We start from the raw sequence: 26,824 nt of genomic DNA, 5'->3' as shown, positions 1-26,824 counted from the left end.
AGTTGTAACACTCATTTATTTTAGTGAATTGCCTTCATCAGAAGAAGGAAGAAATCACCTTCACGGGTGGACTGGATTAGCTTGAGCTTTTATCTCAAGTGAACCAGGATAAAATACTTGCGTGCTTCACTTCTTATCCCTCAGCACCTAGTTCTTATCTTTGAGTTTGGAAAAAGTTCAAAAGTATATCCTTTATTCAAAAACTCTATTCAAACCCCCCCTTTCTAGTGTTTTTCGCACCTTCAATTGGCATTAGAGCTCCGATTCTGATTTAAACACCTAACAGTGTTCAGTGATCCAGAACCTAGTGTGAAAACAACGATGGCCCAAGCCGATACTTCCGCTTACAACAACAACAACAACAACAACCAACTCAGAGCACCAATAGATATAATAGAGAGTTATTTCCTTGGCACTGAAAAGTTTGAGTACGGGAAAGATAGAATAGAGAGTTATTTCCTTGGCACTGACCCAGATCTCTGGGATATGGTCATGGAAGGCTATACTGATCCAATAGATGCTTCAGGAGTGAAGATCCCCCGTTCTGAAATGACTGACGTTCAGAAGAAGCGTTTCAAGGATCATCACAAGGTGAAGTCTATGCTGTTCAGCTCAATATCATATATTGAGTATGAGAAGATCTCTGACAAAGAAACAGCAAAATCCATCTATGACTCCTTGGTCATGACGCATGAAGGAAATGAAGAGGTCAAGGAGACCAAGGCTCTTGCTCTCATACAACAATATGAGCAGTTTAAGATGGAATCTGGTGAAACCATTGAAGAGAAGTACTCAAGGTTTCAAACTCTGATTGCTGGAATCAGAGTGCTAAACAAGGGCTACTCTACTGGTGATCATGTCAAAAAGATCATCAGAAGTTTGCCTAAGGAGTGGATGGCTTTTGTCACTGCACTGAAACTCTCCAGGAATCTGAACTCGTTGAAGTTAGAAGAGCTCGTGAGTCATCTCAGAAGCCATGAGATTGAACTCAAAGAGCACAAGCCTCAAAAGAAAGACAAATCTATTGCTCTTAAGTCAAAGTCTGACAAAGCGAAAGCTTATCAGGCAGAAGAGGAAGATTCCTCTGAAGAGCTATCAGATGCGTCTGGTGATGAAGAGCTATCTCTTTTCACAAAGAGATTAAGCAAACTCTGGAAGAACAGACATAACAAAGGCAAAGGACCAAAGAAAAGTTCAGGAAGATTTGAATCTTCATCTGGTCAGAAAAATTCATCTGGAAAGGAAGTCACGTGCTTCGAGTGCAAGGAATCTAGGCACTACAAGAGTGACTGTCCCAAGCTAAAGAAGGACAAGAGACCAAGAAAAGTCTTCAAGAAGAAAGCTCTCGTGACCTTCGATGCGACTGACTCTGATGAAGCTGAGTCAGAAGAAGATGAAGCTGTGGAGGCTTTGATGGCTACCACCAGCAGATGTGCTGAAGCTTCAGATGATGCCTCAGACTCTGAAAATGACGATGAGGTATTCTCTAATTTTTCTCCATCTGAGCTAAGAACTGCTTGATCTGAAATAATGGAGAAACATGATGTTCTGGTAAATAAACATAAAGAGCTTAAAAGAAAATATGTTGTTAAAACCAGTTCATGAGAAGTCAGTCTCTGAACTCATAGAAGATAACTATTCTCTTAAAAATGACAACTCTGCTCTTCGTGCTAAAAATGCCATGCTAGAAGATCAACTTGCATCATCTGATGTTAAACATGAGACATTATATGAGAAAGCGTTTCAAAGGTTCCTAGCCAAGGGCATAGACAGAAGTCTTATGGCTTCAATGATCTATGGCATAAGCAGAAATGGGAACAGTGGCCTTGGCTACTCTCAATCCATGAGAGATGAGTCATCTGAGCCCAAACGCGAACCATTGCATAAGCATTTCGTTCCCGCTGGCACTGTCATTCCAGAAAAGGTTACACCAAAGGTGGTAAAACCAAAGGGAAAATTTAAACTTGATATGTCTAAATATTATAATCAGGTTCCTATGTATTATCCTCCTATTGCACCCAAAGTTCCAAGAACTTATGGAAAAACTAACAAGGACCCAAGATATGGGTACGTAAGACAAAAATTATTTCTGTTGCAGACATCTTATGCAGCTCAGTTAAGACACCTGTCATGGTACCTGGACAGTGGATGCTTGCGACACATGACAGGCATAAAGTCTATATTCCAAAAGCTGGTACCGCTTAAGTCAGGAGGAGACGTTGGCTTTGGAGGAAACCAGAAGGGAAAAATCATTGGAAAATGTTCCATAGGAGATGGAAAAATTCCAGTTATTAATGATGTACTTCTGGTGGAAGGATTATTGCATAACTTGCTCTCCATAAGCCAAATTGCTGACAAAGGTTATGATGTGATCTTCAATCAAACCTGCTGCAAAGCTATCAGTCAAACAGATGGATCTGTTCTGTTTTCTGGGAAGAGAAGACATGATATTTACAAAATCAAATCCTCTGAACTGCTATCTCAGAAGGTCAAGTGTCTCATGTCAGTTAATGATGAGCAATGGATCTGGCACAGACGCCTAGGGCATGCCAGCCTCAGGAAGATCTCTCAACTCAGCAAGCTAAATCTCGTCAGAGGTTTGCCTCGTCTGAAGTATTCATCAGAGGCTTTGTGTGAAGCGTGTCAGAAGGGAAAATTCACCAAGAAGCCCTTTAAAGCAAAGAATGTGGTATCTACAACAAGACCCCTTGAGCTACTTCACATTGATCTCTTTGGACCAGTGAAAACTGAATCCATTGGAGGAAAGAAGTATGGGTTAGTCATTGTAGATGACTACAGCAAGTGGACATGGGTAAAGTTCCTAAGGCACAAAGATGAAACACACACTATGTTTACCAACTTCATTACCCAAGTTCAGAAGGAGTTCCAAACTTCAGTGATTACTGTGAGAAGTGATCATGGTGGAGAATTTGAGAACAAAGCTTTTGAAGAATTGTTCAACTCCCAAGGAATCTCTCACAACTTCTCCTGTCCTCGCACTCCTCAACAAAATGGAGTTGTTGAAAGAAAGAACAGAACTCTTCAGGAGATGGCTCGCACCATGATGCAAGAATCAAGTATGGCCAAGCACTTCTGGGCAGAAGCAATCAACATTGCATGCTATATCCAGAACAGAATCTCCATCAGACCAATTCTGGAGAAGACTCCTTATTAGCTATGCAAAGGAAGACAACCTGATATCTCTTACTTCCATCCATTTGGAAGTACTTGCTACATGCTCAACACTAAGGAGCAATTGGGTAAATTTGATTCTAAAGCTTTAAAATGTTATTTTCTTGGTTATTCTGAAAGATCTAAAGGTTTTAGAATTTATAATATTATTCATCAAACTGTTGAGGAATCTATCCAAATTAGATTTGATGATAAGCTTGGCTCAAAAAAGTCAAAGCTGTTTGAAAGATTTGCAGATTTAAGCATTGATTATTCGGAAGCAAATCAACCAAAGAACAGCCCAGAGGATGTTGCTCCAGAGGAAGAAGTGTAACACCCCGTTTTCGGTGGCGTCACTTTAGTAACCAAAAAGAAACTTAAAGCGGAAAAACGTGAATATTTTTTTTTCGATAATAAAATCAAAGAATGAAAGAAATAAACTCCCCAACAAAAGATAACAGAACTAATATACGATAAATAATTACAGCCCCCGCTGTAAGTAACAAACCACGTCACGAGTATCCTCCAGTGACGGAAGTAGTAGAAAGTAGCGCCCGTAGGCAAAAGGTACAATCCAAAAGAAATTTCAAGTGTCTACAAAACTATCCCTCAAAAATGAGAATAAGGCAGCCCAAACGGCCTAAAACAAGACCCCCTAGTCCAACCAACTCTCTGTGATTTCCGTAGAGAAACCACACAAAAGCTATCGGCAGGAAACTACCCTGTCCCCAAATAAAACATGACGGTCATAGCTAAGACTCTACTCCTACACTAATCCTGTCTCGAGTAAGTCGCTCGGTGGCCAGCGGGGTTGGCCACCCATGAACCGTAGTCCTCTTGATCAAGCATCTCCAACCTAGTCCCCCCCGAAGGGTGAACCATCATGAACCAGTCCGCCATGGACATCTGACAAAGGGTGTAGTCCGCCAAAGCACACACAGAAGACGCGAGGGTCAACTCCAAAGAATTATGTAAATAATAAATCCAATAGGTAAAGATAAGGAGTAGCCACTTAGGCTTATAAGTTAGAGATAGCATCCTAGAGTTGTATATTTCACAATGAATATAAAAGACGATAATAACAATTAGCATGTATCAAAGAGGTTTAACAAGTATCAAACACACTCAGCGACTAAGTTAGTATGCATGTTGCGTGAAATGCAATGCCGGTTGACAAGATGCATTCCGGAAGGATGGGCATCAACGAGTCAGCCCTAGCACCAGCCACGGTGGGACCATTTCTGCTCGCGTGTCTCTTATACCACACAAAGTGTAGTCAGATCAGCAGTGAACCCGAAGGTCTGCCATTTCCGTCTGCTACTAAGAATCACCGCAGTGTTCTTATATGGAAATCCGGGTCTTATGACCATTTTGGAATCCACCGAGGTCCGGTATTCCGCCGTGTATTAACCTCAAAATGAGTGCATGAATGCAAAGTGATTAGCCAAACAACGTCTCCGACCTCACTTGACACGTCGCCACGTGTTCTAACTAACTTATTGTCTCTACAAAGAATACCCTAAGGTAAATGTCTATTCTGCGACAAAATACAATTAATCATAAAAAGAGTGCAATCACTCATGATAACTCTTCGAGTCGTCGATGCTTTCACGAAGTCTCACGCTTCAGTGAAGTCCTATACAATCACAAAGTCTCACGCTTCAGTGAAGTTTTATGCTTTCACGAGGTCTCACGCCTCAGTGAATTTACACACTTGCACGAAGTCTCACGCTTCAGTGAAGTTTCATGCTGTTCACGAGGTCTCACGCCTCAGTGAATATCCATGCTTTTCACGAGGTCTCACGCCTCAGTGAAGCTTCTCGGCTCATCCCTTGGATGGCTAAACAAACTGCTCAAAGAGCGAAGGAGTATCAACATACTCAGAACTTACAATTTCCCTAAAACTTGGATTCGACGACACTTCTCGTTTTCCAAAACTAAAATTCAATCCTAAGCTTGCATCCGAGATTATTATCTTTATTTAAAGGTTTAGAGGTTGTTTAATATCTTATGAGTTTTCCTTGTAAAAATAGTGTCCATTTAGTCTTATCGTAATTCCTATGAGTTTCAAAGATCCCATAATCCCAAGTGATTCCCAGAGAATGTCTCGATCCACTAAAACCATAACAAGGCCCGAACTCCGTTCGTCCCGTCAAACTTTCTCAAAATCTCATAAAAATTCGGCATGACTTGCCCGTTATTCTCACTCTCCCGTACCACAGATATAAGTGTAATGGCATTAGTTAAATCAGCACAGTCAACAATCCTGGCACATATATCAACACATCCTAGGATATCCACGTAGCACTTAGCATATAAAGCAGATATCACACATCCTAGATTAACCATTTAGCACGTAGCATGTGATTCAAACTCAAAAACAGTCAGTAGATGAATAATCTACATTGTCAGCCTAAGCCTCAGAAAACATTTTCCCAGTCAAACACAAACAAGTGCATAAACAGTAAATCAAGTCGAATGCGTCGACACCTAAAGCATTAGCTAATAGTTCAGTGAGTAGCCCTCACCTGTAGCTCCTCCAGGGTTTTCTTCAAACGCTCCTTCACAATCAACTCCTTGTTCTTCGGGAAATTCCTCAAAAGAACCTTTAGAGCAAAAACCACAGAAATCAATCACAATGAGTCAGAAACTCAGCAAACAATAGATACTAGGGTTACACGAAGTAGCATATACTCCGAGGTACGATAATCTAACGAAATCGGACAAGTTTTCGAAAAACGAAATTCCCCCCCCCTGATGAGGAGCTCTCGGCCACTATGCACAATTAGGTGGGCCGATTTTTCTTCGATCAAACTTGGTTCCTAGGTTATCATTAGCCGTAACTAAGACGAATCTAAGCTCAGAAAAATTTTCAGATCAAAAACTGTCGCAGGGGTATTTTGGTCATTATTTTCAGCTCAGAATTTCAAAACTGGATTTTCGAAAAAAAAATTTGATGGGGATGTCAACAACGACGTTTATGACGACTAATCCTACTAGCACTAAGCTAAGTCGATAGTTTTCAGCTTAAAGGTTGCAACTTTGCTTAAAAATGGGTATTTCTCATAGAAATTGATTTCGGCGGCATTTCGGCGACATTCGGCAAAATGTAATCCGCTAGAAGTACTCTTGGGCACGTAGGGAAGATGTTTAGATAGAAAGATGAAGTTATTTGGACAGTTTTGCAAAAACCTCAAAACTTAGAGCACAGAAAGACATAGAGAAAAACGACGGAAATAACGATCAGAAGTAAGGATTAGCATCTATATCTCGTAGTCTTCAAGTAGCAACGAACTGTGAAGCAATCGGGCAAGAAATGGCGAAAATATTTTCTCCTCCCTCTCCTCTCAAACTCGCGGCCTCTATGGTGAAAATGGTGAAGGTTTTGCAAATTTTCTCATTTTCTTGCTATTTATAGGTTTTGGAAAATGCGGAAAAATGAAAATTTCGCGATTCTGATTTTTCCGGCTTCATTCTCCGTGAATTCTAAGATAGGTTTTGGCGACAGAATTCCAAAACTCAAAAGAGGTTTCTTGGAATTAAGGTAAATGATTCAAAGTCGGTGTAAATCTATTTTACCCGAAAAACTACTTTTTGCAGTGAATGTCGGAAGTGAAAACTTCCTTCTGAAGAAAGATTGGAAACATCAGGAGAAATGGGTGTACGCGTGTGGAATCTTCATTTGAAGCTCCGAATAGAAAAAGTCTTCATCGTCGGTTGATTTTAGGTTTCTTGAACTATCAGGGTTTTGGTTTAGGCAAACTTCCGAGTATTGGAATTTGGCGTTCGTGAAGGTATGAAAAACGGTAGAAAGGGGGGGTTTGAATAACGTTTTCAGTATAAAGCTTCCACCTTAAAGATTTTGACAAATCTTTCGAGAACTTAAGTGCTAAAGATAAGAGATAGAAAAACACACAAGGATTTTATCCTGGTTCACTTGATAAATCACTCAAGCTACTCCAGTCCACCCGTTAAGGTGATTTCTTCCTTCTTAGAATGAAGGCAATCCACTAATCAGGTAAGAGTTACAACTGCACTTGAAACCTACAAGTGACTAACAATTACACTGACTTAGCTCACACTAAGATTCACTCTCTTAGTCTTCTCTAGGATCCGATCAACCTTGATCTCCTAAAGGAACTAAACAAACTGTTTATCAAAGAATTGTTTACAAGAGATTTGCTTCTAAAAAGCTAATAGTAAACTCAATGAATTTCAGATGAAAGAAAGCTTAGAAGAATTTGAAATTGTCTTGCGCGTATGTGAATGCTTCTAGCCGCTTCTTTCAGTCTTCAGCCTCTTTATATACTCCAAGGATTAGGGTTGAGCGTTGCATGGAAAATGCTACCGTTGGAGGGCAGTTCTGGAAAATCCAGCTTCTGCTGTGTCTGAGACTGTTAGGTAGGTCGTCAGGAAGGTACAGTTGCTTTTGTACTTGGATAGCCACTTGACCTTTAAACCTAGGAGACTTCTGATCAGGGGAATGCTTCATATTGGAACTTGTGATGCCGGTTGATCAGAGTCAGAGGGAAAGCCCAGATCCTCTGACCATTGTTTCTTCTGATTCTGAACTCAGAGGGAAGTACATTGTCTTCAGAGTATCTTGCTTCTGGACATCAGAATTTCACTAATCAGCTTCTGGATCTTCAGAGTCTTCTACACCATCAGAATATCTGAGCCTTCAGTGTTTCTTGGTTATCAGACTTTCTGGATCTTCAGAACTTCTAGTGACTGAGTCCACATCAGAGTTTGTATAACTTCAGAACTTCTGAAGCTTTTCCACTGTTCATACTGAACATGGTGAATGCGAAAGCGTTGCTTGGGTCGCTCTTTATACACAGTGCTTCTGATTTGTGTGAGATTGAGTTGAGGTCAGAGCCTGTAAATAGCACACTCAGAAAAACACGTTAGAGTACCACAATTGTTCATATCAAAAGGTTAACTTGTAATCATCAAAACATAGAGTTGTACTACTAGATCAAAACTTGATCTTACAATCTCCCCCTTTTTGATGATGACAAAACTAAGATTTTTGATGAACAATTCTTAAACATTAAACTAAATTCACTCAGAGTTTAGAGATATAGAATAAGACTTATCCTGATGTGAATAGTTTATCTTGCTCATTCTGAATTCAAGTCACTGCTTGATTCTGAGCTTAGCTCCCCCTGAATCTAATACTTGATGAAAACATTAGTAAAGTCTAGATTCTGAGCTAAATGATATAAGAGTTCAGAGTGAAAAACTTATGACATAGATGAAAATAGAGTAATCAGAGCGCATAAGTAATCAGAGTCACGGACAAGGTATCAGAGTCTTGGGTATCAGAGTCAAATTAGAATCACTTCAGAAGAAGTGAAATGTATTCCTTGTATTTGCCCAGTGACACATCTATGGTCATAAAGGTGGAACTCTTAAATTCTCCAAAAGAAAAATAAATCACACTTACACATCTTACACATCAAAAACTGGGTTTACTCCCCCTTTTTGTCATAAGCAAAAAGCTTGGGGTGTGAAAAACTTAGCATGAAGTACAAGGTACTCCCCCTTAGAGAAGGTCTAAGTTTAAAGAAAATGAAAACGATGCAAGAATCAGAGTTAGGCGAAATAAATAGAAGAGTTAATGCAAGATAAGAACGTTTACCACCGACCAAGGGAGTAAAGAGGAGGGTCAGTTACCAAGAACTTAACCTCGAGAAACTGTAGGAGCATTAACTTTCAGAGAGAAAGTGAAGCCTATATAAAGCGTTGGAGAGAGAGGTAAGCTTCACAACTCGAGCAATTTTCAGAAAAAAAAAATGGCATCATACATCGTAGCACTAGAAGAGCTGAGAAAGAAGGCCTTTGAGGATGACTTGTTCCTGAACATTAGGCATCCAGAGGGTACAAAGACCATCTCAGAGCTAACACGGACACTGCTGGAGGAGGACCTACGTCCAGAGTTGAAGAGATACTTGAGGGAATTTCTTGCCTTCGTGGAGGAGGTGCAAGAACTCAGCCGGCTTGAACTCAAGCTGCTGGAAGAAAAAGAGATTTTTGAAGAGAAGCTCAAGACTGCAGAAGAGATTCTGGAGAGGGATGAGCTAAAAGACAGGCTCAACAACATCCAGTATGCACTGGAGCGTCTGGAGAAGGAGAGGTCAGAGCAGCGCCAGGAGTGCAGAAGAATGAGGAGGGATCCTCCATTCTAGGATTTTAGGAAAAAGAAAGAGAATGTATGATGTAAAAGCGTTTATGATGAATACTAATAAAAAAAAATTGCAAACATAATGTCAGAAATATATATATATATGCATAGATAATCACAAACGAACAAAATAAAGATTAATAAGAAAGAGCTAGAGGTTAACGAAATAAAACATAGATAAAGAAAAAGAAATCAAAGCGAAGAGATCCTAAAGCAAGGGTTTATCAGATCAACGCAGAAGTTCCATCATCATTTGCTTCATTTCAATCAGCAGAGACTCATGAATGTCAAGACGTTGTTCCATAATGTCGAGTCTGGACGAGTTTGGCTGAGCAGAACTAGAAGGAACATTCTGAGCAGCGTGAGGATCTGGAGTGGAAGCAGAAGCAGCAGGAGTAAAAACTACGGGTGCAAGTGCTTGGCATCTAAGAGCTTCAGCCTCAGCTTCAAGTCGTTCTGTCTCTAATCTGGCTTGTGCAGCTTGAGCTGCTGCTTGACGTGCAGCTTCTTCTGCTTGTTCTTTCTTTCTCTTAGCCTCTTCAATAGCTTCAAGTAGCTTATGTCTCTGTTCTTGTTCATGAAGAGCCACCCTTCTAGCAAACCTTTGCTTTGCAGCCTCGATCCTCTGACTTCCTTCTGCATGCAGGAGCTGCATCATAACTGGAACTTGAGCCACTAGCCAAGTGCCCAGATTGTTCCACTCTTCAGCCACATGTTCAGCATTCTCGCTTAGGTCAGTCTGACCTTGCACATTGCGTAGCATCAAAGAGGCTTCATGATAGAAAATATTGATGCACTCAGAGAGAGATGTGGGTCGGAGGTGAGTGTAAGGAATTATAGAGAGGTTGGTTTCAGGAGAGGCTGGGTGATTGCTGCTGTGAGCTTCAGAGGCACCTTGTGGAGAGCCAATGTTAAACATTTGAGCATATGGTTAAGAGGTTCCAAGGTGAGGTTCTGAAGTTTCAACCAGAGGATGGGGTGATCTAACTGAGGATTGGTTAGACACAGATTGTTCTGGTTCAGGTTCTGGTTGAATAGGCTCTTGTTGGTCAGGGGCAGGGTGAGCTTGTTGAGCCAAAGGGTCTGCCTCATGTAAAGGATTGGCCAAGATAGGTTCATCTGGGTCAACTAGACGTTCAGGTCTAGGGCCAGGATATCTCCTAGGGCTTGGACAAGTGAGATAGTATTCTTCTAAGGTAGACACCTTTTCTTTTCTAACTTCCATGAATTTTCGAAGGGATTCAGAGTTGTTGGAAGGAGAAGAATCAGCAACATTTGTTGGGAAGGATACAGGTGTAAGGGCTGTGGAAGAGTCTGTATCCGTGGTTCTGGGAGCCAGACGTTCTGATGCTCTTGGGACAGAGTGATCAGAGGTTCTGGGTCCAGGTTCTGTTGGGTTAGGCTCTGGTTGCTCATGAATGATGGGTTCAGAAGTTAATGGGTTGTACGGGATGGTAATGGGAGAGGTTGGTGCATCTGACCTAGAGGGTTGGTTCTGGAGCAAATTCCAGAGAGGTGCTTCAGTAGGAGAAGGTTGAAAAAATGAAGACCTTGGGGAATGTGGTGGAGAGGTGGTTTGTGCAGCTGGTTGGGACTCAGGAATAGGAGTGAGGGGATTTGAAGATTGTTTGAGCATGGCTGATATGGGGAGTGCATCAAATAAATTCAAATCATCATCAGAAGCAACTGCAGACTTACTTGAATGTGCTGATGATCTTGTCACTCTGGCAGGAGTTTCAATCCTTCTGATCACTTCAGCAGCTGGTTCCACCCGAGTAGGCTTCACCACAATTCTGACCTGCTTCTTCTTCTTCTTAGGAGAAGGAGGACCATCCTCATTATCACCATCATCACCATCATCGGGCTTGCTGGTTTCATCATGTTTTCTGTTGGATTGACCAGTCTTCTTCTTTTTGGTCAGAGGGACTTCTGATTCCTCAAAAGTTTCTTTTAGGATCATCTTCCTCTGAACTTTCTTCTTGATAGGAGAAGGAAACTCTGAAGCTGGCGGTAGTCTGCTGAAGAATTCATCGAGATCAATTTCAAAGCCTTGAGCCCTTAGGTCTTCAACATAGCACCTAATGGCTTCAGGATTGTCTGCCTGTGTCCACAGAGGGTAGTCATTCAGAGGCACCCTTCTACTTCTGATTTCAGAAGAAGTGTCTTCATGGGCAGGAGCAATCTTCTTCTTGACTAGGCCCATTTTCTTTAGAGAATTTGCAGTGAAGACATCACTGACAATGGTGGTCAGATCCTCTGTGCATCCAGCATTTACCAGATCTTGAATGAGGCCACTCTCAATGAAGAGATCAGACAACAGTCTCCCAAAGAGAATATACTTGATTGCTGACTTGATGGATGCAGTGGTACGAGACTTCCGGATACACTCCTTCAAGTGGGAGAACAAGAAGTAGGGAAGGCAGATTTTCTTCTTGTCTTGGATGAAGAACAACATCGCCTTCTGGTTGAAGTTGATGTAGTCTGGGGAACTACCCTTTGGTCTCTAGTTTATGCAGTGGAGCAAAATCTTGTGCCAGATCCTGAGCTTGGGATGAAGGTCCATCACTTTGTAATTCGTCTTGCCCGGTTTGTAATTGGTGTACAGGGCCTTGTTGGTCTCATCCTTCGTCTTGGGTTTCAGCTTTGATTCAGTGAATTGGAAACGATACCCAAAAGCAGTTTCTGCACCCAGCAGGTTCACGAAAGACTTCTCTGTAATGATGATCTTTCTTCCAAGAATGTGAGATACCACCTGAGTATCATCGCAATCGGCGTGCTTCCAGAATTCCTTGATCAGTTTATCATACACCGGTCCTCGAAGCCTGTTGAAGTAATTTCCCCAACCTTGAACTTGGACATCAGGACGAAGATCATACCCATTTGTAGCAAGGTTGTCGAGGTCGAATCTCCATTCTGCCAGTACTTGAAGTTCCTCAGGAGCATATACGCAGTGAACGGCACAGCCCCGTTCTGCAATCGGAATAATCTGCTCTTGAGCTTGACCTTGATCTTGAGTCGGATTCTCAGGACCCCTTTGACCTGTTGCTAGACCAACTACCATATGAGGGAACTGGGTTGCATCTACAGTAGCTCTTCTGGTTTGACTCACCATTTTTGGAGCGGTTGAACGTTTAGGTAGAAGATGAAGGTTGAAAGATGAAGAGAGATCGAGAGAGAAATCGAGGATAAGCGGTTTTGAAATAGCAAGAGAGAGAGAGAGTAAAAACCGGAAGTGAAGGAGATCGTGTGTGTATAGTGGATTTTGACAAATAACCGTTGTTGATTCAAAAAGCAATTTAAAATCAACGGTTGAAAATTAAAGATAGATAGTAACAGTAAATACACATATCACACACAGGAGAGAAGCACATCTACACGCAATCATGACAGACTGTCACACGGGCACAAGGAACTATGCATCAGAAATACTGACACACGTGTTGCTGTCTCAGCTTCAGAGTCAGTACCAATGGGTACACACACTCTGATTGAGTTACCTTCTGGACTAGACATCTTCTGATCAAGAAGTATCATAGTCAGAGGTTCTGATCCATCTTTACTCTGGACAAAAGTCCATGTTCAGATTTTTCAGAATAAAATTAAATCTACCCTCTGCTAAGGGCTTTGTAAAGATATCTGCCCATTGATGGTCAGTATCAACAAACTTCTGAAGAAGTACGCCCTTCTGTACATAATCTCTAATAAAGTGATACTTTACCTCAATGTGCTTTGCCCTTGAATGCAAGATAGGATTCTTACTCAATGAGATTGCAGCAGTGTTATCACAATAGATTGGGATATTGCTCTCAAGGATCTGATAATCCTCCAGCTGATGTTTCATCCAGAGCATCTGAGTGCTGCATATTGCTGCTGAGATATATTCTGCCTCTGCAGTTGATAGTGCAATGGTTGATTGCCTCTTGCTTGCCCATGAGACTAGGTTGCTTCCCAGAAATTGACAATTTCCAGAAGTACTTTTTCTCTCTGTTCTATCTCCAGCATAATCAGCATCACAATAACCTGAAAGCTTATACTCTGATGTTTTCTTATACATCAAGCCAAGGTTAGTGGTGCCTTTCAGATACCTTAGGATCCTCTTAACAGCAGTTAAGTGGGTTTCCCTTGGATCTGATTGGAAACGAGCACATAAATGAACACTAAATAGTATGTCTGGCCTAGATGCAGTTAAGTATAGAAGTGAACCTATCATGCCACGATAGAGCTTCTGACATACTTTACCACTTTCATCTTCTTTCTCCAGAATGCATGTAGGATGCATTGGAGTCTTGGCCACTGTTGATTCCAGCATATTGAACTTCTTCAGAAGTTCTTTAGTGTACTTGCTCTGATGGATATATGTTCCTTCTGGTGTTTGATCAACTTGTATTCCCAGAAAATACTTTAATTCTCCCATCATACTCATCTCAAATTCAGCCTGCATCATCTCAGAAAATTCTTTGCATAGAGATTGATTAGAAGAACCAAATATAATATCATCAACATAAATTTGCACAATTAAGATATCATCTTTATAAGTCTTGCAAAAAAAGAGTTGTATCTACTTTACCCCTTACAAACTCATTCTTCAGAAGGAATGAGCTGAGTCTCTCATACCATGCTCTGGGAGCTTGCTTCAGACCATAAAGTGATTTCTTCAATTTGAACACATGGTCTGGCTTCTTCTCATCTTCAAAACCTGGGGGTTGATGAACATAGACTTCCTCTGAAATATAACCATTTAGGAAGGCACTCTTCACGTCCATCTGATGTAGAACTATGTTGTGATTCACTGAAAAAGAGATCAACAGTCTGATTGCCTCCAGTCTTGCTACTGGAGCAAATGTTTCAGTGTAGTCTATTCCTTCGTGCTGGCTGTAGCCTTGAGCAACTAGCCTTGCCTTGTTTCTGACTACATCTCCTTTCTCATTCAGCTTGTTTCTGAATACCCATTTTGTTCCAATTACATGGACACTCTCAGGCTTCTTCACTAAGCTCCAAACATCGTTCTTGGAGAATTGATTCAATTCTTCTTCCATAGCCAGAATCCAATCCTTGTCCTGAAGAGCTTCATCTATGGACTTGGGTTCAATTAAGGACACCAATCCTTTCAGACTGAGCAAGGTCTCTTCAGAGGGTCTGAAGGCAGATCTGGTTCTGACTGGTTCGTCTTTGTTGCCCAGAATCAATTCCTTAGGATGAGCTGCAGTGATTCTGCTCTTCTTCAGAGTTTGTGAGTTAGAGGGACCAGCTTCTTCCTCTGGTTCATCTTCCTCTGGCTCAGCTTCCTCTGGAGCTTTGCCTTTGTCAGAAACATTAATACTTAAATCTGCAAACTTCTCAACTAGCTTTGACTGGTCAGAGTCAAGCTTATCGTCAAATCTAACATGAATAGATTCTTCAATAGTCTTAGCATCAGTATTATAAAATCTAAAACCTTTAGATCTCTCAGAATAACCAAGTAATAGACACTTAGAAGACTTAGCATCAAATTTATGCAATCTATCCTTAGTATTGAGAACATAACAAACACAGCCAAAAGGATGAAAATAAGAAATGTTGGGTTTTATGTTCTTCCACAATTCATAAGGAGTCTTATTCAGAATTGGTCTCACAGAGATTCTGTTCTGAATGTAACATGCTGTATTTACTGCCTCTGCCCAAAAGTGCTTTGCCATGCCAGTTTCTTGGAGCATGGTTCTAGCCATCTCCTGAAGAGTTCTGTTCTTCCTCTCAACAACACCATTTTGTTGAGGAGTTCTGGGACAAGAGAAATCATGTGCAATTCCATAGGAATAACAGACTCTCAAACTTGTCATTCTCAAACTCTCCACCATGGTCACTTCTGACACGCACAATCCTACAAGCCTTCTCGTTTTGCCCTTGAGCAATGAAGGTAGAGAACACAGCATGAGACTCATCCTTGCGGGTTAGAAACTTTACCCATGTCCAGCGGCTATAGTCATCAACGATAACCATCCCATATCTCTTGCCACCTATAGACTCAGTTTTCACTGGTCCAAAAAGGTCGATATGCAGAAGTTCCAACGGCCTTGAGGTTGAGACAACATTCTTTGCCTTGAAAGGGACTTTTGTGAATTTGCCTTTCTGACATGCTTCACAGAGAGCGTCTGAAGCGAACTTCAGATTGGGTAAGCCCCTGACAAGGTTTAGCTTGCTCAGCTGAGAAATCTTTCTCATACTGGCATGCCCTAACCGTCTATGCCATACCCACTGCTCTTCATTAACAGACAGAAGGCACTTCACATTCTGAGCCTCCAACTCAGATAATCTGATCTTATAAATGTTGTTCTTCCTCTTGCTGTTAAACAGAACAGAGCCATCGATTTGACTTACAGCCCGGCAGGACTTTTGATTGAATATAACATCATAACCCTTGTCAGCTAATTGACTTATAGACAATAAGTTATGTGTTAAGCCGTCTACCAATAACACATTATCAATGCATGGACTACTATCTACACAAATAGTACCAGTACCAACAATTTTACCCTTTTCATTTCCTCCAAAGCCAACTTCGCCTCCAGGCTTAAGTTTCAGCTCTCGGAACATACGCCTTTCTCCCGTCATGTGACGCGAGCATCCACTGTCCAGATACCATGATTGGTGTTTCAGTGGAGCTATCAAGGATATCTGCAACATAGATAATCTTGTCCTTAGGTACCCACTTTCTGGGTCCTCTCTTGTTAGTTACCCAGAGGTTCTGATCACCTTGGGTGTCTCAACATGATATTTTAAAGGAATATTTGCATGAAATTTAGTCATAGAGAAGGATCCCTTTTTAAGAGGGTTTTTAGCAACTTTAGCAGGTAAAGGATCAGGCAATATGGTACCAGAGGGAACAAAGCATTCATACAAGGATTTAGCTTTAGACACAGAGGGCTCATTTCTAATTGGTTTAGAATAGCCAATGCCATGCATTCCATTTCTGCTTACGCCATAGATCATTGAAGCCATTAAGCTTCTATCCACGCTTTTAGCTAGGAATCTTTGAAAAGACTTTTCATACTTAGACTCATTTCTACAATCAGAGGCATCACAGGCAACAATTTCTTCTAACTTAGCAATCTGGTTCTTAAGCACAGAGTTAGAATTGATCAAAGCATGATTATTATTTTTCAAATCAGAAATAATTTTCTCATGTTCAGAAGGAGTCTTGGAAACAGCAGATAAGTCCTTTTTCAGCTTCTTATGCTTAGACAATAAGGAGTTATATTTATCCATGATATCAGACAATGCATGTTTCAGTTCAGAGGTAGAGAAAGAAGCGAATACCTCATTTTCATCGTCTGAGTTAGGATCTCCTTCTGATTCTGAGTCAGAGTCAACAGCTCCCTTTGACTCTGCTTCCTTGTCTTTGACAATAGCCATGAGTCCTTGGACTTCACCATCAGAGTCAACATCCTCTGACTCTGATTCATCAAATGTCACCATCAGACTCTTCTTTGTCTTGAAGTGCTTCTTTGGCTTCTTGTCCTTCTTCAACTTTGGACAGTCACTTTTGTAGTGCCCTGATTCTTTGCACTCAAAGCATGTGACTTCCTTAAGTGAGGACTTCTTCTGACCTGAGGATTCAGACTTTCCTTTTGCCTTTCCAGAGCCTTTGTATTTGCTCTGCCTGTGCTTCCAGATGCGATTGAGTCTCTTGGAGATCAGAGTCAGCTCATCTTCATCAGAATCTTCTGATGCTTCTTCAGATTCTTCTTCTTCAGCTTGAAGAGCTTTTGACTTCTCAGCCTTAGCCTTTTCAGATTTAGATTTCAAGGCTATGGACTTTTTCCTCAGATCTTGCATCTCTGAGCGCTTCAGCTCATGGCATTTCAAAATGCTGATGAGTTCTTCTAAACTCATATTCTCAACATCTCTCGTGAGCTCTATTGAAGTCACTAAAGGCATCCAACTTTCAGGAAGACACCTGATGACCCTTATGACATGATCTTTTGTTGTGTAGCTCTTGTTGAGAGGTCGTATGCCAGCTACAAGCAACTGAAATCTGGAGAACATTTCTTCGATGGACTCATTTGGCTCCATGATGAAGGATTCATACTTTTGGATAAAAGACAATGCCTTTGATTCTTTGACTTTCTTGTTTCCTTCATGAGACATCTTCAGAGATTCGAAAATGCCTTTCGCAAACTCACGATCTGTAATCTTCTGGTACTCTTCATAGGAAATAGCACTTAGAAGAATTGCTCTTGCTTTGTGATGTTGTGAGTACAGCTTCTTTTGATCTGCAGTCATCTCTGACCTTGGGATCTTCTTGCCATCTGCATCAACTGGACGCTCGTAGCCATCCACAATAATATCCCAGAGATCTGCATCGAAACCCAGAAAGAAACTTTCCAGTCTATCTTTCCAATATTCGAACCTTTGACCGTCGAACATAGGAGGCTTTGCATTGTAACCATCTCTTTGAGTTTCACTGGTGGTGGCAGCCATTGTTTTTCACACCGGCCCGGATCACTGAACACTGTTAGGTGTGGTAATCAGAACTTGCGCTCTGATACCAATTGAAGGTATGAAAAACGGTAGAAAGGGGGGGTTTGAATAACGTTTTCAGTATAAAGCTTCCACCTTAAAGATTTTGACAAATCTTTCGAGAACTTAAGTGCTAAAGATAAGAGATAGAAAAGCACACAAGGATTTTATCCTGGTTCACTTAATAAATCACTCAAGCTACTCCAGTCCACCCGTTAAGGTGATTTCTTCCATCTTAGAATGAAGGCAATCCACTAATCAGGTAAGAGTTACAACTGCACTTGAAACCTACAAGTGACTAACAATTACACTGACTTAGCTCACACTAAGATTCACTCTCTTAGTCTTCTCTAGGATCCGATCAACCTTGATCTCCTAAAGGAACTAAACAAACTGTTTATCAAAGAATTGTTTACAAGAGATTTGCTTCTAAAAAGCTAATAGTAAACTCAATGAATTTCAGATGAAAGAAAGCTTAGAAGAATTTGAAATTGTCTTGCGCGTATATGAATGCTTCTAGCCGCTTCTTTCAGTCTTCAGCCTCTTTATATACTCCAAGGATTAGGGTTGAGCGTTGCATGGAAAATGCTACCGTTGGAGGGCAGTTCTGGAAAATCCAGCTTCTGTTGTGTCTGAGACTGTTAGGTAGGTCGTCAGGAAGGTACAGTTGCTTTTGTACTTGGATAGCGACTTGACCTTTAAACCTAGGAGACTTCTGATCAGGGGAATGCTTCATATTGGAACTTGTGAAGCCGGTTGATCAGAGTTAGAGGCAAAGCCCAGATCCTCTGACCATTGTTTCTTCTGATTTTGAACTCAGAGGGAAGTACATGGTCTTCAGAGTATCTTGCTTCTGGACATCAGAATTTCACTAATCAGCTTCTGGATCTTCAGAGTCTTCTACACCATCAGAATATCTGAGCCTTCAGTGTTTCTTGGTTATCAGACTTTCTGGATCTTCAGAACTTCTAGTGACTGAGTCCACATCAGAGTTTGTATAACTTCAGAACTTCTGAAGCTTTTCCACTGTTCATACTGAACATGGTGAATGCGAAAGCGTTGCTTGGGTCGCTCTTTATACACAGTGCTTCTGATTTGTGTGAGATTGAGTTGAGGTCAGAGCCTGTAAATAGCACACTCAGAAAAACACGTTAGAGTACCACAATTGTTCATATCAAAAGGTTAACTTGTAATCATCAAAACATAGAGTTGTACTACTAGATCAAAACTTGATCTTACAGTTCGTACATTCTAGGGTTTCGTATCGAAACGCTTGTTTATAGACGAATAAGAGAAGTTCTTACATTTCTCTGAAGATTTTTGGAATTAGTTTCCATCGTGTCTTAAAGTGTAAATTAGCTATTTACTAGCGTTCTTGACCTAGGTTTAAGCGAATATTAGTCGTGATATAACTTCTATCGATTTTGATACAATACTTAGACTTTTCCTGAACTTTCTCCTTCATAAATTTATTCCATTCAATAAACTCTTGTTCAGGTTTCCCTTCACGATACATCAAACCTAATCGTGAATAAGAATTTTATTCACTTATCCTAAACTTAAAAACTTGGGTCTTACAAGAAGCATCTGAAGATGCTCCAACAACTTCTGATCAACTTCAGAAGAAGAAAAGAATAGTTGCCTCTCATCCAGAAGAACTGATTATTGGCAACAAAGATGCTCCCGTCAGAACCAGGTCTATGCTCAAACCTTCAGAAGAGACTCTTCTGAGTCTGAAGGGACTTGTATCTCTCATTGAGCCCAAATCTGTTGATGAAGCTCTTGAAGACAAAGGCTGGATTCTGGAAATGCAAGAAGAGCTAGATCAGTTCACCAAGAATGATGTATGGACCTTAATGCCTAAACCCAAAGGGTTCCATGTCATAGGAACCAAGTGGGTATTCAGAAACAAGCTGAATGTAAAAGGAGAAGTAACAAGAAACAAGGCAAGACTGGTGGCTCAAGACTACAGTCAACAAGAGGGGATTGATTACACTGAAACCTTTGCTCCTGTAGCAAGGATTGAAGCTATAAGGCTATTGATCTCCTTCTCAGTGAATCACAACATCATTCTCCATCAGATGGATGTCAAGATTTCCTTCCTCAATGGCTACATTTATGAAGAAGTGTATGTCAAGCAACCTCCTGGCTTTGAAGATGACAAACATCCAGAGCATGTCTACAAGCTCAAGAAGTCACTCTATGGACTGAAACAAGCTCCCAGAGCGTGGTACGAAAGGCTCAGCTCCTTTCTTCTACAGAATGAGTTTGTAAGAGGTAAAGGTGACAATACTCTTTTCTGCAGAACCTATAAGAATGATATTCTTATAGTTCAGATTTATGTTGATGACATCATTTTTGGTTCTGCTAATCCCTCTCTGTGCAAGGAATTTTCTAAGTTGATGCAGGCTGAATTCGAAATGAGCTTGATGGGAGAACTCAAATACTTCCTGGGAATTCAAATAGATCAACGACCAGGAGTCACCTATATCCATCAGAAGAAGTACACCTTGGAACTTCTGAAGAAGTTCAACATGAGTGACTGCAATATCTCTAAGACTCCAATGCATCAAACATGCATTCATGAGAAAGAGGAAGTTTCCTCTAAGGTTTGTCAGAAGCTCTATCGTGGAATGATAGGCTCTCTTCTTTACTTAACTGCCTCCAGACCTGATATATTGTTTAGTGTACATCAGAGTATACACTTTTCAGGTTTTTGTGATGCTGACTTTGCTGGAGACAGAGTGGAAAGGAAAAGCACCTCTGGAAGCTGCCGTTTCCTTGGAGCAAATCTTGTCACTTGGTCAAGCAAGAGACAGAACACAATTGCTCTATCAACTGCACAAGCAGAGTATGTCTCAGCTGCCACTTGCTGTACACAAACCATATGGATGAAGAATCATCTGGAGGACTATGGTTTGTCTCTGAAGAAGGTTCCTATTTACTGTGACAACACAGCTGCTATCTCACTCAGCAAGAATCCCATTCTACACTCAAGAGCAAAGCATATAGAGGTAAAGTATCATTATATTCGTGATCATGTTCAGAAGGGCACTCTATCATTAGAGTATGTTGATACTGACCATCAGTGGGCAGATATTTTCACTAAGCCCTTAGCAGAAGATAGGTTTTTATTTATTCTTGAAAACCTAAACATGGACTTTTATCCAGAGTAAGGTTTTCTTCAGAACTTCTGACCTTGGTACCTCTGAAGTCATCAGATGTTACCCTTTTCAGAAGGTACTCGATCAGAAGCATTTAACCCACTGGTTAAACTTCTGTGGTAGGCAACAATACACGTGTCACTTCATTTGTGACATAGTTCCTTGAGTCGCGTGGTGTATCTGCTATAATGATGATGCCTACTCTCCTCCACTATGTTATTTTCAGACTATCTATTTTACAACCGTTGATTTTGCTTTTACTTTTTGCCTCTTAAAATCGCAACAGTTACCATTTAACCCACTATATGCACTCTTCACACACGATCTTCCACACACTTACACAGACGGTTTTCAAACTCTTTGTGTGCATTGCATTCATTCATACTCCTCTCTCCAATATTCCTCTCTCTCTGAACCCTAAACCTCACTACTTGAGAATCATGGGAAAATCAAGAAAATCAAGACCAAGTGTTACTACTTCTTCCAAACCAACTGCCGAAGATCAAGAAACTCAGAGATTTGAAGAAGCACAACAAATTCTGAACACACCCAATGTGGTCACCTGCGTCAAGAAAGCTGAAGAACTGGTTGTGTGCGACGAAACAAGAGTGGACTTCGACAACCTGGCTGATCATGGGTTTGATATTAGGGATCAAGTCAACTTGCAAGGGTGGTCTGGCTACTTTGATAGGCTCTATGGTCCGATTTACTGCAAACTGGTTGTAGAATTCTGGAAAAACGCAGTTTGCAACGACTACTATGTCGTCTCTCATGTGTTGGACAAGAAGATTGTGATTTTAGAAGAGTCCATTGCAAAGCTTCTGGGTATGGAGTTCCAGCAAGGAAAAAGGATCAAAAATGTTGATGCTAATGTTCCTGGGATGAGGAACTTAGTCAATAAGGAGATTTATGACAATTGGTCTCTGGAGAGGACTAAGGCCCAGTTTGGAAGAGCTTATTTGAGCTTATCTGACAGCATAAGCTCTTATGCCAGTGTTTGGGAGAGCTTATGCAAACAACTTATGGTCTGCCATAAGCTATTTTCAGCTTATTTTCATAAGCTACTCAGGATAGCTTATGAAAAACAGCTTATGCTTATACACAGCTTATTTTTAATTTATTTCAATAAATTTTTGAAAATAGCTTATGAATAAGCGCTTATGTCATAAGCGCTTATGACCATAAGCGCATAATTAAGCTGTTTATCCAAACGGGGCCTAAGTATAACATAAAGGATTTGAAGCCAAACATGAAGATTTGGCAGAAGATTTTCATATCCTGCATTCACCCCAGAACCGGTGGAACTGATTACCTTAATGCAACTCAAAAGGTAATCATGTACTATATTTCTAAGGGTGAGCCTATATGTCTGCCGTTTCTGCTTTTCAACTAATTGAAGGAATGTGTTGAGAAATCAAGGACCACAGCTACTGAGAACAAGAGGTCAATTTCTTACATTCCTTATGGAAGGTTGCTTTCAGATATCTGCATCCAGAATAAACTAGTCAAGACCTTGTCAGACCTTGGACTTCATGAAGATCTGGCCATGTCCATTCGCGATGCTCTCAATGGGACCAAGTTGAAAAGAATGCAAATCATTGAGAAAGTCCAAGTTGAGCCCACAGAAGACACATCTGAAGAAGTTTGTCAGAAGAACTATCCTATTGAAGACTATCCTCTCTGGTCCAAGAAGGACAATCCAGCAAGAATTCTGGAATATGTAAGAATGCTCAGAAGCAATGGAGATAAAATCACTCTTGAGGAATTTTTCAGGACTCTTCCTGACAGTCCTCCTGAAATGCCAACAAGGAGAGCCAAGAGAACAATCAGCAAGCCTTCAAATCTCAAAGGCAAAGGGATTCTGATAAAGAAGACCAAGAAAACAAAAGCAGCATCAAAGTCTGTAGTCATCAGGGAACCAGTTCCAGAACCCTCTCCTGAAAGAACTCCAGAAGAGTCATATAAGGAATCTCAATCTGATGATTCTGAAAGCTCTATGGATTCTTCCTCTGGAAACCAAGAAGAAGAAGTTCCACCTAGAAAGAATGTCAAGAGGAAAGCAATTATTGAAGAATCATCTGATGAGGAAACCGAAGATGATGTTCCTCTGGTAAAAAGGCAAAGAATTCAAACAGCTCAAGTTGAAGAAGAAGTTGAGCAGGATGACTGTGAGATCATTGAAAATGTGCTCCAAGTCATAAGGGAATCAGCAGAAGCTGAAGAATCCACTGATTCAGATGTCGAGCCCATAGGCAAGAGGCTGAAACTGCCTCTGAAGGGTCCACTTCAGAAGAAGGAGTCAGGACCAAAGCAAACATCTGAAAAGATCTCAGAAGTACAAAGAGAAAGGAGATCAAAGACAGCTTCAGATCCTGCAAGGACTGCTAGACCCACTAGATCCATCTCTCTCAGAGAATCAAGTAAGGAACTTACTAAAAACATTAATTTTGATTCTGCTTTAGTAGTTATTCCTGAACAACCTGAGCCTATATCTACATCTCTGCCAACATCAACCCAAACAGCTCCCACTCAAACAGAACCTCAAACACAAGTTTTCTCTCAAGCTGAAACACAAGCCCCCCAATCAAACATCCAAACAGCTACCACTGCCATTCCATCCATCCAAATTCAAACCTCTTCCACATCCACCACAACTGAACCTGTACCTTCCTTCAATTCTTTCATTCAAGGTATCGTTCAAAGTGAGGCTACCCTGAGAAATTTGGTTCAACATTTCACTCCCAAGCCTCCATCCACTTTAAAGACCCTCCTGTTAACTCAAACTGGTGAGATCCCTGGTGAGGAAGAAAAAGAGGATGATGATGTTTAGATCCTTGAACCTCCTTTCAATGTGAAGCCTATTCAACAAGTGGCTTCCAACTTTGAAGATCAACTCCAAGATGCTGCTGAAACTTCCTATGTATCCTTGTCCAACTATTCTGTAGTAAACTCACGAGATCTGAGTTTTACCTCACCTGAGAAGACTGCTACCTCCAGGCAAAGGCAAGTGACGATCTCTGAAGCTGAGCATATGGATGAATCTGACCATTCAGGAATAGAGAAGAACCATGAGATTGATTCTAGTCCTTCAGGACAACCCAGAACTCATAGTTCCAATGCTTCAAGCTCAAATGCAACCAGAACTCCTCAACCTGTCCTGACCTTGGCAACCTCCTTCCGTCCTCAAAATCTCATTCAACTCATTCAGGAGTTCTCTGAAGAGGCAACCAGGAGATTGCAATGGTTATATCAGGTAACTGATAATCAGTTTGATGCTTCATTTGTTGATGGTCTGTGGTCTGCCTTCGGAAGATGGTCAGAAAGCAGAGCTTATGAATTTCAGAAGCAGCTTAGCAGTGAGAAACGTCTGAGAATTCATGATGCGTCTGAGAGAGCTTATGAGCAAAGGCAGAGAATGCTGCACAGGGTTTGTGAACCTTTGAGAAGAGCTATGGCTGAACGAAACAATGTTGTCTCTGAATGTACCTCAGAAGATGCTGAGATGATTTCAGCAGAGGTTGCAGAAGACAGCTCTGAAGGAATAGTTATTCTGGAAGATGCAGATGTTAATGAAGTTGAGAAGCAAGTGCCAATTCAAGTTGATGCTGAAAGTCCATCAGAGGCAGAAGTCCCTACACCTGTTCAAGCTCCAGAACCTTCTCCTCATCCAGAAGTTGCTACTCTTGCTGCCAGGATTGACAGAATTCAAGATGATCAGCAGAGATTGTTTCAGATGGTTGAGCAACAAGGACTTGTTCAGAGTGAACAAAGTAGGCAGATTCAGGAATCCTCAAGCAAAATAGAAGTTATGCTAAAGTATCTGATCGAGAATCTACCCTCTTCATCAAAGCCTTGAACCCCTCTCATCTATCTTGCATGCATTTGTTTTAATTGTCTGTGAATTTATTTCATGTTTGACTGTGTTAAATTCTAATTTACTTATTCAATGCACCGTCCACTTAGTAACTCACATGCTTTTATGATTTGATGAGTTTTATGCATGATTTTCTGTTACTTTTCTTCTTTATAATCTACTGCGTTCATTCTTCTTCATCACCACTCAATCCAACTCAAGTCCATTCATCTCAATTCTCCTCTCTTCTAAATCAAAATGACTACTGTCGAATTGATCTCTGAACTCAAGACTGTGGTATTTGACCAAGTCTTTCCTTGGAGCATTAATTTATCTACCTCTCAGATTTCTCAAGCTCTTATGAAGATTGAGAATCTTCTGAATTGTTGGCTGACATCCCATCAGACTCACTGTCTTCAGAATCTTCAAGAAGTTCTGAACGACCTCCTTCGTCTGGCCTCTCGCCGGAAGGACCTTGAAGCTCAGTTCGAGGGCATTTGTATGCTTCTTGAACATGAAGAAGATCAAGACGAAGCCGATCAGAATGTTGTCCAGGAGAATGAAGCTCTGAAGGAAGAACTGGCTACCCAGTTAGCCTCCATTGATCAGGACGTGCGTCCCCTGCATCTTCAGCTTCTCTCCATGAAGAACTCCCGTGCTTTCCTATGTATCTAGGACTAGTTTTCTTCATCCCTCTCTATCCTCTGTGAGAGAGAGTGGCGGCTAGAGAGGAAGAAAGGAGAAGAGCAAAGAGTGAAAGCAAGTGTGATCAAGAGGGAGAGGAGGAGACCAGACCAAGGTTGAAGGTGCAGCAGAGAGTAGCCCTTTCCATTCATCTTTTCCAGAACCAAACCTTCATCCTTCTCAAACCCAACATCAAAGGTAAGGGGTGGATATAGTGGGTAGAGTCTAGGTTTTATATGATGATGGATTCCTTAGTTAGCATGACTATAATATGATCTTAGTTTGGTGTATGATGTATGTTTGGATGAGGGTAGAATGCATGTTTAAGAGTTTAAAATTTGCAGCCTCAAATTTGATACAAGTTGATTCCATGCTACTTGCCATAGTTGCCAATTTGGACTAGTTTTGCCATGTTGATGTTTAGAACAAATGCTGTACTGAATTTGCATGCTTAGGGCTGAGAATGATGATTCTTAGGTTGATGTTTTGCTGCTGTTCAATGGCCTAGAGGATGGCCAAATGTTTTTCAAAAAAAAAAAAAGAGAGAATCCTAGAGCAAATGGTGCTCTCGGCTAGGCCAAAACCTTGGGTTTTGGTGGATTTTTCTTTAGCTTTTCGATGTATTGATTGTTGCTGATTGTTTCTGGAATTTTTACCATATTTGTGAAGCTTGTGTGATGCCATGATCAGTAGGTTAATGTTTGCCAAATGACCCTAGGTTTTATGTATGAAAACCATGATTTTATGCTAGATTTGTCTAGATTATCACATGATTTTAACAAGCAATTTGTAACATGATCTTTGCTGGATTTTTGGAGAGTATATGCTTATGTTTGTTGGCTGGACATTGACTTGTGAAGTTGAGATGGAAGGAAGGAAGTGTTTTAGAAAACCTTGGACCCTTTGGGGTTCGGCTAAGCCACTTTTGTGGTTGTTGGCAAGTTTTCTTCTTTCCGACTCATGCACAAGTTTATGTGATAGCTTGATTCGTGGAGTTGCCATGATCTAAGTATTGATATGCATGAGAACATGTCTAAGTGCCTTGGTATGACTTATATGTTGCCTATCTTGATTATTGCCAAAAGGTCGCTCACCTAGCTGTAATTCCTTTTGGTGCTGTGATTTTTACTGTCATTTGAGTTGTATAAGTTTTGTGAAAATGTTAAGACTCTAGGTTGACTCAATAGAGCCTTTAACAAAGAGAAATGAGAACTTAATCGCTTGCAAGTAAAATGTGAATAATTGGACATAGGTCTAGTGAAGACTATG

Source organism: Lotus japonicus, chromosome 2, assembly GCF_012489685.1.
Source record: "Lotus japonicus ecotype B-129 chromosome 2, LjGifu_v1.2".
Taxonomy (NCBI): Eukaryota; Viridiplantae; Streptophyta; class Magnoliopsida; order Fabales; family Fabaceae; genus Lotus; species Lotus japonicus.
Note: the sequence above shows the minus strand (reverse complement) of the source record.